The sequence below is a fragment of the Podarcis cretensis genome (assembly GCF_951804945.1).
Source record: "Podarcis cretensis genome assembly, chromosome: 11".
Classification (NCBI taxonomy): Eukaryota; Metazoa; Chordata; class Lepidosauria; order Squamata; family Lacertidae; genus Podarcis; species Podarcis cretensis.
In genome coordinates, this window is record NC_137180.1 from 66,542,843 (window position 1) to 66,555,866 (window position 13,024).

Consider the following 13,024-nt stretch of genomic DNA (forward strand, 5'->3'; position numbering starts at 1 on the left):
ACATGACCCGGAAGCTGTATGCCGGCTCCCTCGGCCAATAAAGCGAGATGAGCACCGCAACCCCAGAGTCGTCCGCGACTGGACCTAATGGTCAGGGGGTACCTTTACCTTTTAGACATACTATCAAAAATGATACAAGGCAGTGTGTGGCTCACATCTGAGCATACTAAAAGTTTCAATGTTAAACGTAGTATATGCTTTAAATATATAACTAATCTACAAAGGTGGATTGGTTAATTCAGGCCAATTTAATGTTTTATTTTTATAAGGAGACGTGAGCGTCTTGTTGCAAGATAGGGAGTGGGTAATAGCAGTGTCTGGTATGCAGATCTGGCCTGTCTCCAAAAGGTGTTACAAAAATAGAGATGCCTTTTGTTCCAGTGTGAACAAGTCTAATTGTGTTTCATTAGGGTAAGGAATATCAGCCTATTCCATTGCCTCTGAAACAAGCCCATATAGGTGCAAAAAATGTTTGCAGAAGCGGGAATATTTGCTGCAGAAGAAGTGATCATACCACTGTTAAATTAAATCTACATGTAAATGCCAATTGCCTACAAAATCCAATGCAGTCACATTTGATTTCAAAAAGGAAAATTCCCCAGAATGAGGAGGCTTGTAAAAAGGAAGTTGAAAGATGAAGTCAAGAGGGTCAAATCACTCCAAAATGTTTGGGAGTGTTTTTTTTAAAACACAGTATTAGAAACTCAAGAGGAGTGTCTACCACCGATCAGGGAACATACCACAAAGACCAGTCAAAGAAACTATTAGAGGCAATAATGCTTCCCTTAAAAAATTGGAACTGTTGTTCAAATGAATAGAGCAGAAAAAGAACACAAAACTCTGGCCAAAAAAGGGCAAGCAGACAGTAAAGGGGGCTTTAAGAAAAATATTTTGAGGAGAATGTTGCTAAAAGCATCAAGACCAACAAGAAGAAGTTCTTTAACAAGCATCCATGTAGAGGTGATCCAGTTGACATTGGGTCCTTGGACTTTCAAAAAGCTTTTGGCAAAATCCCTCACCCAAGACTCCTGGGTAAATTTAGCAGCCAAGGAATAGGAAGAGAAATTCTCATGGGGGTCAGAAATTGGTTAGTTGCAGGAAGAACAGTCCAGCTTTTTAACTGGGTCGTTGACCAGACAGAAGGCTTCCCCCCCCCCCCCCCACATTTCATGTTCATCGCTCAAAGGCCTGGCTCCTACATCTGGATCATGAAGGCACCAGCTGAACCTCCTTGGGGAGAGCATTCCCCCAAGCGAAGAGGAACTGCAGAAAAGGACGAGGATGGCAGAGCCTGGGTCCCTTCCCAGGGGGAGAGGCGGCCCTTCAGGTCTTGAGGCTCGTAAGCTGCTTCTTCCTTTCTTTGGTGATCCCTCCTAACTGAGTAAGATTGTCTTCCATGAACATGGTCCTAGCTGCGAGTCTATAAGTGACTGTGGAGGCCAATTCTGGATCCAGTGGGGACACAGGTTGCCAGGCAGGAGTTGATCACGGTGAGGGTTTGCCAAGCATGCCTTCCTCTTAGCACCTTTCTTCCTTGAGTCCTGAGTTCAAGTGTCTTCAAAATCCATGACATCTCAGTTGGTGCGCTCATAGGCCAGTGTTTCCCAACTGTCAGTGTTTATACTACATGTTTAAAGATTGGCCTTGAGAGCATCTTTAAACCTTTTGTTGTCCACCAGTACAGTGGTACCTCAGGTTAAGTACTTAATTCATTCCAGAGGTCCGTTCTTAACCTGAAACTGTTCTTAACCTGAAGCACCACTTTAGCTAATGGGGCCTCCCGCTGCTAGAGCATGATTTCTCTTTCTCATCCTGAAGCAAAGTTCTTAACCCAAGGTACTGTTTCTGGATTAGCAGAGTCTGTAACCTGAAGCGTATGTAACCCGAGGTACCACTGTATTTCGCTTTCCATTCTTGAGTTGGGATTAGAGTAGCTGCTTTGGAAGACGAGAATCAGGCACAACATGACCAGTCCCACGAAGTTGATGTCGAAGAACGATTGCTTCGACCCCGGTGCTCCTTGCTTCTTCCAGTACACTGGTGTTAGGCTTGTAAGCACCTCTGTCCAGAAGGACATGCGATGGCGTTTGTTTGCGGAATTTCGCACTGTCCTCAGCTGAGAGGGGCTTTCCCCCTGCCTCCGTCGCCGACGCCTTTCCGTCCCTACCAAACCCGAGTCAGTCTTCCCAGGCGCTGTGGGCGGCGCTGCTCTGGGCTCCCAAAGACGCAGCTGGACGCGGGTCTGGGAAGGGAGCCACCCTCTGAGTCCGCTGCTCTTCCGGCTCCCGGCGCGCCCGGCGAGAGCCTGCTCAGCCTCTGCTCAGCGCACTGCGGCGGGGCAGCCCCGCTTGTTCTCCCGGGCGCCAGCGCGGCGCCCGCACCCAACATGGCCGCGGCGGCTTCCTCTCGGCTCTGCGCCTGTGCCGCGGGCAGACGGGGCGGGCGCCGCTTTTCCCTCGGCCGGGGGGCGGGTCCGGGGGACCCGGAGGAGGAGGAGGAGGGGAGGTCGCGCTCCCGCCCCTCGGCGCTCCTCCCCCCAGAAGCCAGTCGCGCCCCGCAGGAGCCGCCGCCGCCGCCGCCGCGTCCCCCCAGGTAGGAAGGCGCCCCCCGCCTCATTCCGGGGGGCGGGAGGCGACTCTCTTTCCCTTGATCCGGACAGGAGTTGGGGGGCCGAGGAGGAGCAGACCCCCCCCGGGTGCCATCGGGAGCGGGGCGGGCGGGGAGGGAAAAAGAAGAAGTCGAGCGGCGGCGACCGGGGGGGGGGGCCCTCTGCCGTCGGGTCCCTTCCCGCTCCGCGCCACTCCTCCCTCGGCCCGCGGGTGCCCCAGTCCCGCCGCCGCCGCCCCGGCCGCCTCCCGCTCGCGTGCCAGGCGCATCCCGGCCGCCTCTGGGCGCAGCACGGCTGGGGCAGGGCAGGTCCCACCCTCCTGGCTTCCTGCCCCGACGGCTTTCACATAGCCTCGGGGCCGGGCCCAGGCGGGCTCCGCCGCCCTCGGGAAGGGTCTCTGCCCCGCGGGACACGGGCCGTTCCTTGGCGGAGGGCCCCGGCCCCGCCGCGGGAGGGGGGCGGACGGGGCGGCGCGTGGGCGCGGGGCGAGGCTCCGAGCGGGACGGGGCGGCGAAGACCGCCTCCCGGAGGGTCTCGGCTTCCTCCTGCTCGGGCCGGTCCCGGCTGCTTGCACGTGACTTCCAGATGTGCGCAAACCTCCCATCCCCGCTGTGGCGACCACCTCGTCGGGGCTCCCTGGCCGCTTGGGCGCGGCCCTCGAGGGCGCCCCTTGGGCAGGAAGTGAATCAGGCCCGGCCGGGTTCCGCCCCGGCGAGCGGCAGGCTGCCGCTCTGCAGAGTCTCCGGCGGGCGCCGCTTCCCTCCCCTGCCGGCCCTTCGCAGCCGTCGAGGCCCCGCTGCCTGTCGGGCTTTTGCCTTCGGCGGGCTGCGCGCGAAACGGGAGCGCGGAGGCGGAGCGCGTGGCTTGGCGAAGTGCCGCGGCCAGTCCTGCTCCCGCCTTGCCTCTGACGGCGCTGCTTCCCCGTCGCTTTGCAGCCCTTAGGCTTGGTCGCTCCCGACTCGCGGGACTGCGCGCCAGGCCCTGGACGGTGCGGGTCCCACTTTGGCGACCCTTGGCCGCCTTCACTGGCCGGCGCTTCCAGGGCAGAGCTGCCCTCCTTTTCCTGGGCGTGGGGCGCCTTCCGGGCATTCCGGACAGACGTGGACGTCCTTCTGTTTCTCTAGCCTTCAGGCCGGACTTTCTGCCCCTATTTGTTCCTTGCACGTTCAGAGATCCGCGCTCAGCTGCTGGAGCCCTTTCCACTCACTCTTAGTAGCCCCTCGCACTGAGCCACGACGAGCTACTTATTCCCCGAGCTCCCCCAGCCCCAAAAAGCTCCCTCCCAACTGGCAACGGAAGAACAGCCACCAGCAGTTTGCCATCTTTCTTTACTGCAAGGAAACAAATTAAAAGTTGGCTCTCGTTTGCTCCTTTCTGAATGGAGTAAAGTTGTAGCTGTTTGTTTCTTGCTCTGTGTTGATGCCCCTCTGTTTTTCCGGCTTGCTCTCTGCCTGATGCTAGTTGCTAAATTAATCATTTCCTCATTTGTAGTGCGGTTGTCATGTCTCCGATTTTGTCTTTGGGGAGCTCAGAAGCTGCAGTGGCCTCCCTTTGCGGAGACCCTCACAGCTGCTCACCTGATCCACTCTGCAGGCTGGCTTCCGGGAAAGCCAGAGTTGTCCCCCTCCCCACCTGGGCTCTGTGCCCTCCTTGCTCCCTCCAGAGCCGAGGCTGCTGATCCCCTAAGCTGTTTGTGACATGTGTCCTGCGCAGGCTGGCTGGTGCCCTGATCCCAGAACAAGGTGGCAATTGTACCCAGAGGCGGACCCCGTGGGGTGTGAGATGCAGGCAGACGCCGCCCCCCTTCCTTGCTCCACTTAAAGGGCAGCCTGGCTGCAGAGAATAGGGCCCTCTGTCTCTCTCGCCCCTGAGCTTGCCCCATGGAGACCCTGAGGCAGGTTGGGCCTGGGTGGGCACAGCAGCAGAGGGGGCCCTGGGGCCCTTGCTCCTTGGCTGGGCTCGGCCCTCGTGTGGTGAGGACCTTCTGAGCTTCTGCTTCAGAGCAGGCTGGCCTGGCACCACCTGCGCTTTCAGTGGCAGGAGACCATGGGTGGCAGGTGATGGCGAGGTCTAAAGGGGCAGCTGGAAAGGGACCCATGGTGGCCGGTGTGTAGGGCAGAATCATGGCCCCTGGGCTGCGCCCCTCACAAGCCCAGGAATGCATCCAGCCTGTGAAGGATGAGGACCCAGGACATTTTGTGTTTCTGGGGCGGGGGGGGGGGGGGAGAGACTTGTGGCCTGGGGGGGGTCCTTCAGAGAGCAGAGATTATTGTGGGCCTTGGGGGGGAGCATGAGAAGTGCCTGGGCCCGGTTCTTTGATTTGCCTGAGGGTGTTGTGTGTGCAAATGCCAGTATTGATATGAGTGCAACTTCCTCCATAGAAAATTGATTTGTGCCTATGAAGCCCCCTTGAGAATGAGGGAACTTCTTTTGCACCACATGCCACCTCTTCAGGGCAGGTTTTGCACTGAGTCACCGGCATGGGGGCCCCTCTTTCCGTGGTCCTCTGCTGCATCGGCTGCCTGGAGGAGGCTGAAAGGCTGTGGGGCTCTTGCCTCTGTGGCTGGCCGGCTACAAATTCCATATTTGGTAGCAGTCATTGTTTACGCCTCGGATTGCAAGGGGGGGGGCACGGAGGGTGAATGTTTTCAGGCAGCAGAGCTTCCCTCTCCCTGCTGGAATCTGCTCTTTGCCTGGAAGGGCTGCCATGAGGCTGGACAAGAGAGACTGGCTGCAGGTCTCATCTGTGGAACCTGCGACAGGGTTTTTTAAAGGGGGGGGGAGGCCAGCAGTTTGTCAAGAGATTTCCCAAGTGTTTGGCAATTTTCCTGCCCACTCTGCCCCCTTCCTGTGCTCCTGCCAAACTCAGAAGCAGGTGGGCTTTGTGGCAGGTGGGTGAGGGGGCTCTTGCTTGGCTGCTTGCCCTCTGGGAACCCCCTCCTCTGAATTCTTCTTTTTTTTTAAAATAGATTTTTATTGATCTTTTAAAGGTTACAAAAAGAAAAAATAAAGAACATATTTAAACAGAAAAAAATAATAAAAAATAATAAAAAATAAAAATACAGAACAATACAAGAACAAAGGAAAAAAACATGAAAAAAAGATGCAGATAATTAAAAAAAACACCAAATCAATCCTTTACATAACTTTCTTTCCTTTGCTTATTTCCTTGACCTCCTCACACCTCCCTTTTTTGTATTCTAATTCAATTAGATATTTCAGCAAATCCTTTCCATCTTTATTTTTATCCTAATAATTTATCTTAATATACTATAATTTTACATTCTGTTCTTTCACCAATTAACAATCCATTTTTACTTAATCCTTTATATCATTTCTGCTAAAACCACATTACTTCATTCCAACATCCTTCTAACATTCCCAAATTTTACAATGTTTCTGTAGATAAACTTTAAATTTTTTCCAATCTTCCTCCACCGACTCTTCTCCCTGGTCTTGGATTCTGCCAGTCATTTCCGCCAGTTCCATGTAGTCCATCACCTTCATCTGCCATTCTTCCCGGGTGGGTAGATCTTGTGTCTTCCAGTACTTCCCCTCCTCTGACTTCCTGGCTACCTGTCCCTGCTCCCCTGGTTCCCTTTTCCCACGCTCAGAAACGGCAGACTATGATTATTTTGAGAAATGAAAAAAATACTTGTGAGATGACGTTTTATTACAGTGAGTCTTGGGACACTGCAGAAGAGGCTTCCCGGCTTGGCTTCACTTCCTTCCCTTTTAAAAGATTTGACACACATTTTTCACGGTTCATCTTCAGGTTGTGGCGCTTGAGTAGACTTGGAGAGAGTCTGCTCCAGCTCTGAGGATTGTGCAGTGCGGTTGTAGTGCCCAGTTAATTCTGGGGAGTTTGCTCCCAAGTGTAGTGACCGTGTTTAGGCAGCCCTGGTCTTTCTGAGAATTTGCCCAAGCCTCTTCCCCGTCTGCTCTTTGCCCTGACTTAAAGGGCTGCAGAAGTTCCCTCCGATGCCTTTTGCAGAAATGGACTGTCTGAGCAGACAAACAGGCAGAAGTGAGTCTTCAGGGGAAAGAGTTTTGGAGATCCTGTTTCTGAGAGTCAGGAATCTCCCAGCAATATTTTCCGGCTTCTCCAGACTGAGCCTCCTCTCCTCGTGCCTGCCAGGCAGACGGATGAGGTGTTGGGGGGGCAGATCCAGTGGCTTCTTCCAGCAGGTGCCAAGCTATACAGCTATCCCCCCCATCCCGCCCCCCATGCCTCTGTCTTTCCTTCTCTCCCTCTTTGGGAAGTTAGGTGGGCAGCTCCTTGAAGCCCCCACAGCCCTGTTTAGTGAAGAGGGCCTGTGGTTCAACAGGCCAGGCCCCTGCATCATCTCTACCAGTGGTTTTAAATTAAAAACCACGGACTGTATTCAGAGTAGACCCACTGAAATGAAGAAACTCTTCATTTTGGTAGGTCTGCTCTGAGGTTCTGTCTAAAGCTGTATTATACCACATTAAACAGTCCTGTCCCCAGTGGAACCCGGGAACTGTAGTATTTTTAAAATCTTATTTATTAATTTTTCTTTAAAAAAACCACTTTACACATTTTAACATAAGCCATAAGTTACTTTATCTATTGACTTCCCGTCCTCCTCTTCCATGGTTTCCATATTTACCCTTGAATGCTGCACATTTCCCTTATTTAATACACCCAATTTAACCTATTTGTCTTAATAATTCATGCTGTTGCTCATATTTCAAGTCCTGCTTGCTTTTTCATTTTGCTATAGCAGTTCTTTAAATGCTCAGTAAAAAGTTTCCAGTCCTCAGGAATTTTTTCATCATTTTGGTCTCTGATCTTTGCTGTTAATCTGGCCAGTTCTGCATACTGCATCATTTCCAAAAGCCAACCTTCCTTTCTTGGAGCCTTTCCTCCTTTCCACCTTCGGCCATAGTGGTTGTCGCTGTATACATAAATAAGTTAACCAACTCTTTTGGAACATTATTATCTATAAGGGTGCTGAGAGTCGTTAGTAAACCCCTAATTCCCAATTCCCGTTCCAATTGTGCAGATAAAATATAACTATTGGTGGGGTGTTAGTGTGTGAAAACAGTCGCGATCCAAGGATCCCCAGGCATGCACCTCCAGGTGGCGGAGACGTCAGGCGCCCTCCTGGCACCCGGGCATCTTCACTTGGTGGCAAGAAGTCGAAAGCCAGGTGCAAAATGTGCCTGGCGCCTGGCTGATTTCGAACACTGCTTTGAGAACTGCCGGTCTACAGGTATTTTATATAAAATGTCATCATAGTAATTAGCGTTCATGGGCATGTTTGATTGTTGGACTCCCTTAGCACAGGGAAGCAGCCTCCTCCCAGGCCAAGCTGCCGTGGGAGCTTTCAAGGAGAGGGCCGCCCCGTCCAGACAGAAGCTCTTTCTGCTTTCCTGGCATCCAAGGAAAAGGAGGAAGGAGAGGGCTGAGAGTCATTTGCGTACTGATGGCATCAGTGTTAGAAACTGGGGGGGGGGGGGTAGAAAAGCTGATGGCCAAATGGCTCCTGGATCCCAGGTTATGGGCGCAGAAGCAGAAAGTGAGTCACCATGTTGTCCTTTTTGCAAGGGTGACTCGCTCTTTGGTGGGGGAAGCGGCGCTTGGCTGTACAGTCGGGATCCTCCTCTGGAGTTGTGTGGGGAGGCTTTTCTCCTTGGGCGTGCTCAGCTCCAGCCTGGGGACTCGCAGGGCGGCTGGGGAAACAGCACTTCCCTGCACATGCAGCAGTGATCCTTCCTTCTCTGGAGCAGGGTGGATAAAAAAATCAATGATTTTTTCAAATAAATAAATAAATAAATAAATAAATTTTAAAAAAAATTAAATTCGATTTTTAAAATGTAAATGGATTTTTTTTTATTTAAGTCAGATTTTTAAAATAAAATGCTTTTGGAGGAAAAATCTTTCTAAAGATAATTTTCCATTTAAGTTACATTATAGTCAAAAGGCTATTCATTGAGAAATAAGGATTTGTTTTAAGTCTTTCATTTGTGCTAAAACTCACTCTAAGTTTTTTTTTTAACTGTTTAACCACATCAGTTAACAAACATGGATACATATGTTATAATGTTATTGTTTTAGTTAAATAAACTGTTTAAATTGTTATTAAGGAAATGATTATTTTTCTCCTTCCAATAAAGTACAGCAGAAAAGTTGCCCAAATATAAGCAAAAATTTCATAATTACCTGTCTTTGTGTTTCTAATAGTATAACCAAATCAGCAATTTTTGATATAACTGTACAAACTACTCTGAAATGTTATTATTCCAAAAATGAAACCTTCATCTGGTTGTAAATATTAAGACTATACCAGCAAGAATGAGTTTTTCTGTAAAAAAATGATTTAAATCAAGTCTTACTGACTAGTGATTTAAATCAATCCACCCTGCTCTGGAGTTTGGGGGGGGGGGGAGTCTTTCTCCTCCCATGCTCTCAGCAGCTGCTGCAGCAATTTTGTTCTTGACTCCCAGTCCCAAGACTTCTCGAAGTGCTCGCATTCTGACAATCCCCAGTCGCAAAAGGCACCTGGCTAATTTTGAACCCTGACTGGCATCCCTGGAGAATGTCTCCCTGGTGTTCTACAGAGGGGAGAAAGGATGGATTGGAACCCTGAGGAGTCCTGTAGGGCAGTGGACAGCGGGTCAAGCATCCATCAGGCAGGCTGGCACCCTCCGCAAGGCTCTGCCTCCCGTCCCCATCCTGAACAGTCTAGAGTCAGTGGCGTCAAAGGCCACGGAGAGATCCAGAAGAACCAACGTCCGGTTCTGAGCAAAGGCATCCAAAATTCCTTTCCAAAGCCAGGTCTGACTTTGGATAAGTTGGATCCCAAATCCTCTAGAAAGCCGAGAGTTGAGTTGCCACAACCTGCTCAGATAATTTGCTAGGAAATGGCAGTGCTGAAGACCAAGACCGGCTAATAATAATTATCCAGGAGGGCAGCAAGTTCAGTCAGGATCGCTTGGGCAGACGTCTCATGCCTGCTTCCTTTGCAAGAAATGGTACCATTTAATTTTTAAATAGGTCCTGGCAGCTTCTGCCGCCCCAGGCTGATCGGCCTTGTGGTTTTCACCAACCAGGTCAGACACGACTCGAGGCTGGTCTGAAACCTCGGAGCGACTGACCGCACCCGCAGGCTGCATGAGCTGAAATCTCTTCCTCTAAAGAGGATCACTGCTGATCCCATTCCTCCGAATCTGGGGCTTAAATTCAAGCTACTTTGCCAGCAGAGCATGGTGCAAACTGGCCGCAGGAGCCCCCTGGTGATCCTGGCTCTCAGAACCAATAAATTCCTCCCCGGTGTGTGTGTGGCCAGAGTTATGCCCCGCAAGTGCTGCTCACCTCCCTCTCCCTCCCATCAACCCCAGCCTGCATGGCAAACAAGGGCCGGAGGGGGGGGTGATACCACCTGCCCATGCAGAAAGGCCCCCCTGGCCAGCCCATCTCTCAGGTAAATGGAGACGGGGATTTCTCTGCTGCCTTCATTGCCATGGAGGATTCTCTGACATGGGCTCAAGACAATACTGGGACTTACAGACGGCTGGTGCTTGGTTGTGATTGGTTGCTGGGCTACTCAGGATTCACTGATGGCAGTGATGGGGGTGGAAGAGAAGGCGGTGGCTGCCTGGGGTGCCCATTCACTCATGTTTGAGTTCCCTTGAGTCGCCTGTGCCAGTGCATGGCTCGTCCCAACCCAGAATGATGGATCTTGGCTCTCTTTGTGCTCCTACTTGCCTTCTCAACTCAGTTGTGGTCTTTCATTGATAGGCATTCGCTGTGGTTCCTGTGTTGCCAGGGTTAGGCTAGATGACCCTCGGGAGTCCTTCCAACCCTCCAGTTTGTGTGTGAGTTGCAAGAGCATGGCGGTGTGCTGCTCGGGTCCCAAGGAGGAGCCAGTGAAGCACCAAGGAGAGCTCCCAGAGAGCGACTTGCTCCTAAGAGGGCAGGAGTGGGGCCCGGTGGAACCTCCATCTGCAAATCTGCCTCTCCCAGGCTCTTGGACCAGGCCAATGACCCCTCTGGTCTTGCGTCATTCAAATGGTGTGCGTGCATGCAATTATGTGGGGTGGGGCTTCCCTGGGCCCCCCAATATTCTATTCAAGTTGGCACCCCTGTTGGTGCAGCGTGTGGATCTTGGGGAGCAGATGCCTCTTCCACTGAGGCCCAGTGGCCTTGCATGTTCTCAGGGTTGCATTCTGCTTCTTGAGAAGTCTTGAGTCAGGCTTGGGAGGAGTCCAGCATTTCCTTGTGCCCGATGGGTTGGGCGCAGTCCCTTGTGTGATCATGTGCTGAGTGATGTGACGGAGGTGGAGGAGGGCCCCGGGGTTGACATTTTGCTGCGCACCCAAGAAGGGAAGGCTTTCACCAGCTATTTCCACAAGCGTTCAAAATTAGCCAGGCGCCAGGTGCATTTTTTGTCTGGCGCGGGTCCCATTGTGACCACAGGGAGATCTTTGGATGCCAGGCTGGTGACTAAGGAAAACAAAACGTCCCTTAGAGAAGGATCTCCTTGAAGCTTGAATTAGTTTTATTCTGGAATGTTTTATCTGATGTTTTAATGTGCTGTAAATGGCTTTGAGATTTGTTCTTTAAAATATAAAGTGGTCTAGAAATGGTGGTAGTAGTAGTAGTAGTAGTAGTAATAATAATAATAATAATAATAATAATAATAATAATAATAATATCATCTCTGGTCCATGGGGTCACGAAGAGTCGGACACGACTAAACGGCTAAACAGCAACAACAATATCCCATGGGGGGGGGGGAACAGAACCTATACATTCCATTGTACCGACAGCAGCCTAGGTTTAAGCTGCCATTTGGCAATGAGATTATATATCTGAGCTTCTGCCACTGATTTCCACCTCCCAGTACAGTAAGTTTGCCGACTCTTTTTCCACTGAGTTTTCCTTTTGGGGCTGCAGCTTGACTAGAGCTGGAGCAAAGATGACTAGGGGTTTTGAAAAGTATTTTTGGGTCTCTTTGTTGGAGAAGCCTGTGACTTGGCTGAGAGCAGCATTGGAAGTGGGGTGGGGGGGGTGGGGAGCTGAGCTGTTCCCTCCCAGCCTGAAGTTCCTCTTCCTGCTCTTTCTGGCCCAAGTGGGGGTGGGGAGCGGAAACAGGGACCTCAAGGGGGGCTGGGCTGGGGGTGGGGAGGATGCCGGCCGAGCCGCCTTGCCCTGCGCCCTCTCTGCGGGCCGGTGGGCTGTGTGCAGAATTGCCGGTCCCCAAAGGCTCCCGTCAGGCCTGAGTGCTGAGTGTTTTGCGCGAGAAATCCCGGCGTGCGCGTGTGAGAGATTGTGAGCACGTGTGAACGTGTGTGCATGCAGTTCTGGCAGGAACTTGGCCCCTGCTGGTGAGCTGGTGAGGCCAGAGAGATTGCACAAGGCCCGTCCATACATTGGCCAAAGCAGGGAGGGGGGCTGGCTGTGTGGCTGCCTCCCCCACCTTCCCAGAGGCCTGCAGAGCCGCTTGCTGAGCTGAGTGCTAACCACGCTGCTTTGCACAACTTCCTGTGCAGAGAGCAGGCCTTGCAGAGGTTTCTCCCCCCCCCCCCGCAGCTGTGAGGGGGAGGCTTGCAAGCCCCTCCCTCCTCCTCTTCCTCTTCAGGCCTGGCAGCTCAGGGCCGACTCTGCAAATGCACCCAGCCAGGCCCAGAGCGCTCTTGGCACAAACTGGGAGCATTAAGAGGGACGGGAAGAAGATGGTCTTCAGTCCAGGCTTACCTCTGCTGTGGACCTTCCCCGCCCCCCTGCCAGCTGTGGGGAGCTCACTTGGGGTCTCAGATGGTTCTCCCACTCCAGACACTCTGACCTTGCAGGGTGAGAACCAAACTGAAAAGTCCCTGGAGAGCAGTGGCCTTAGAAGAACCCCTGGGGGGGGGGTTGCTCCTTCCCTTCGCATCATTTTCCCTTACAAAGCTTCCGCTTGACCCTCTTGGAAAACAGCTTCAAAGGGATGGTTTGCCCCACCAGGGAATTGACACCAGGGAGGAAACAGCAACCCAAACCAGCCCCCCCCCGAAAGCCATTGGGAGAGACAGGACAGCAGCCCCTCCTGCCTCTGCCCCCCCCCCCACTGGATCAGGCCAAGGCTCAGCTAGCCCATCATCCTCTTCTCACCGGCCGCCCAGATGCCCCAGTGGGGAACCTGCAATCCCAGCATCTGGAGACACAGCAGAGCTCTTGTGGTCCCTAGCTGTGGGTCGCATTATGCTCCAGGCATGTGTCTGGTCCCTTTTCAAGACTAGCCAAGCTGGTGGCCACTTTCAATCCCAATTGCTTGTAAAATGCTCTTCTATTAAAAAACAAAACAAAACACTTATTGGGTCAGTTTACAGAGGATGCTAAAAATGATTATGACGTCCCAGAAACAGTTTAAGATGAAAAGGCCGGAGCGCAGGAGGTGATGAGATTGA

The 13,024-nt window shown here is 52.2% G+C and overlaps 1 protein-coding gene across 3 annotated transcripts in view; it reads left to right on the top strand.

Moving 5' to 3' along the window:
• The first annotated feature begins 2,558 nt into the window (after positions 1 to 2,558).
• The window catches only part of TLN1 (talin 1), a 53,492-nt gene continuing 43,026 nt past the window's right edge, over positions 2,559 to 13,024 (top strand). For 2 of the 3 annotated variants that reach the window (XM_079996224.1, XM_079996226.1), the window contains exon 1: positions 2,559 to 2,592. The gene's annotated coding sequence lies outside the window, so the exon portion shown is untranslated. The remainder of the gene's footprint in view (positions 2,593 to 13,024) is intronic. The other variant, XM_079996225.1, reaches the window with a different exon arrangement.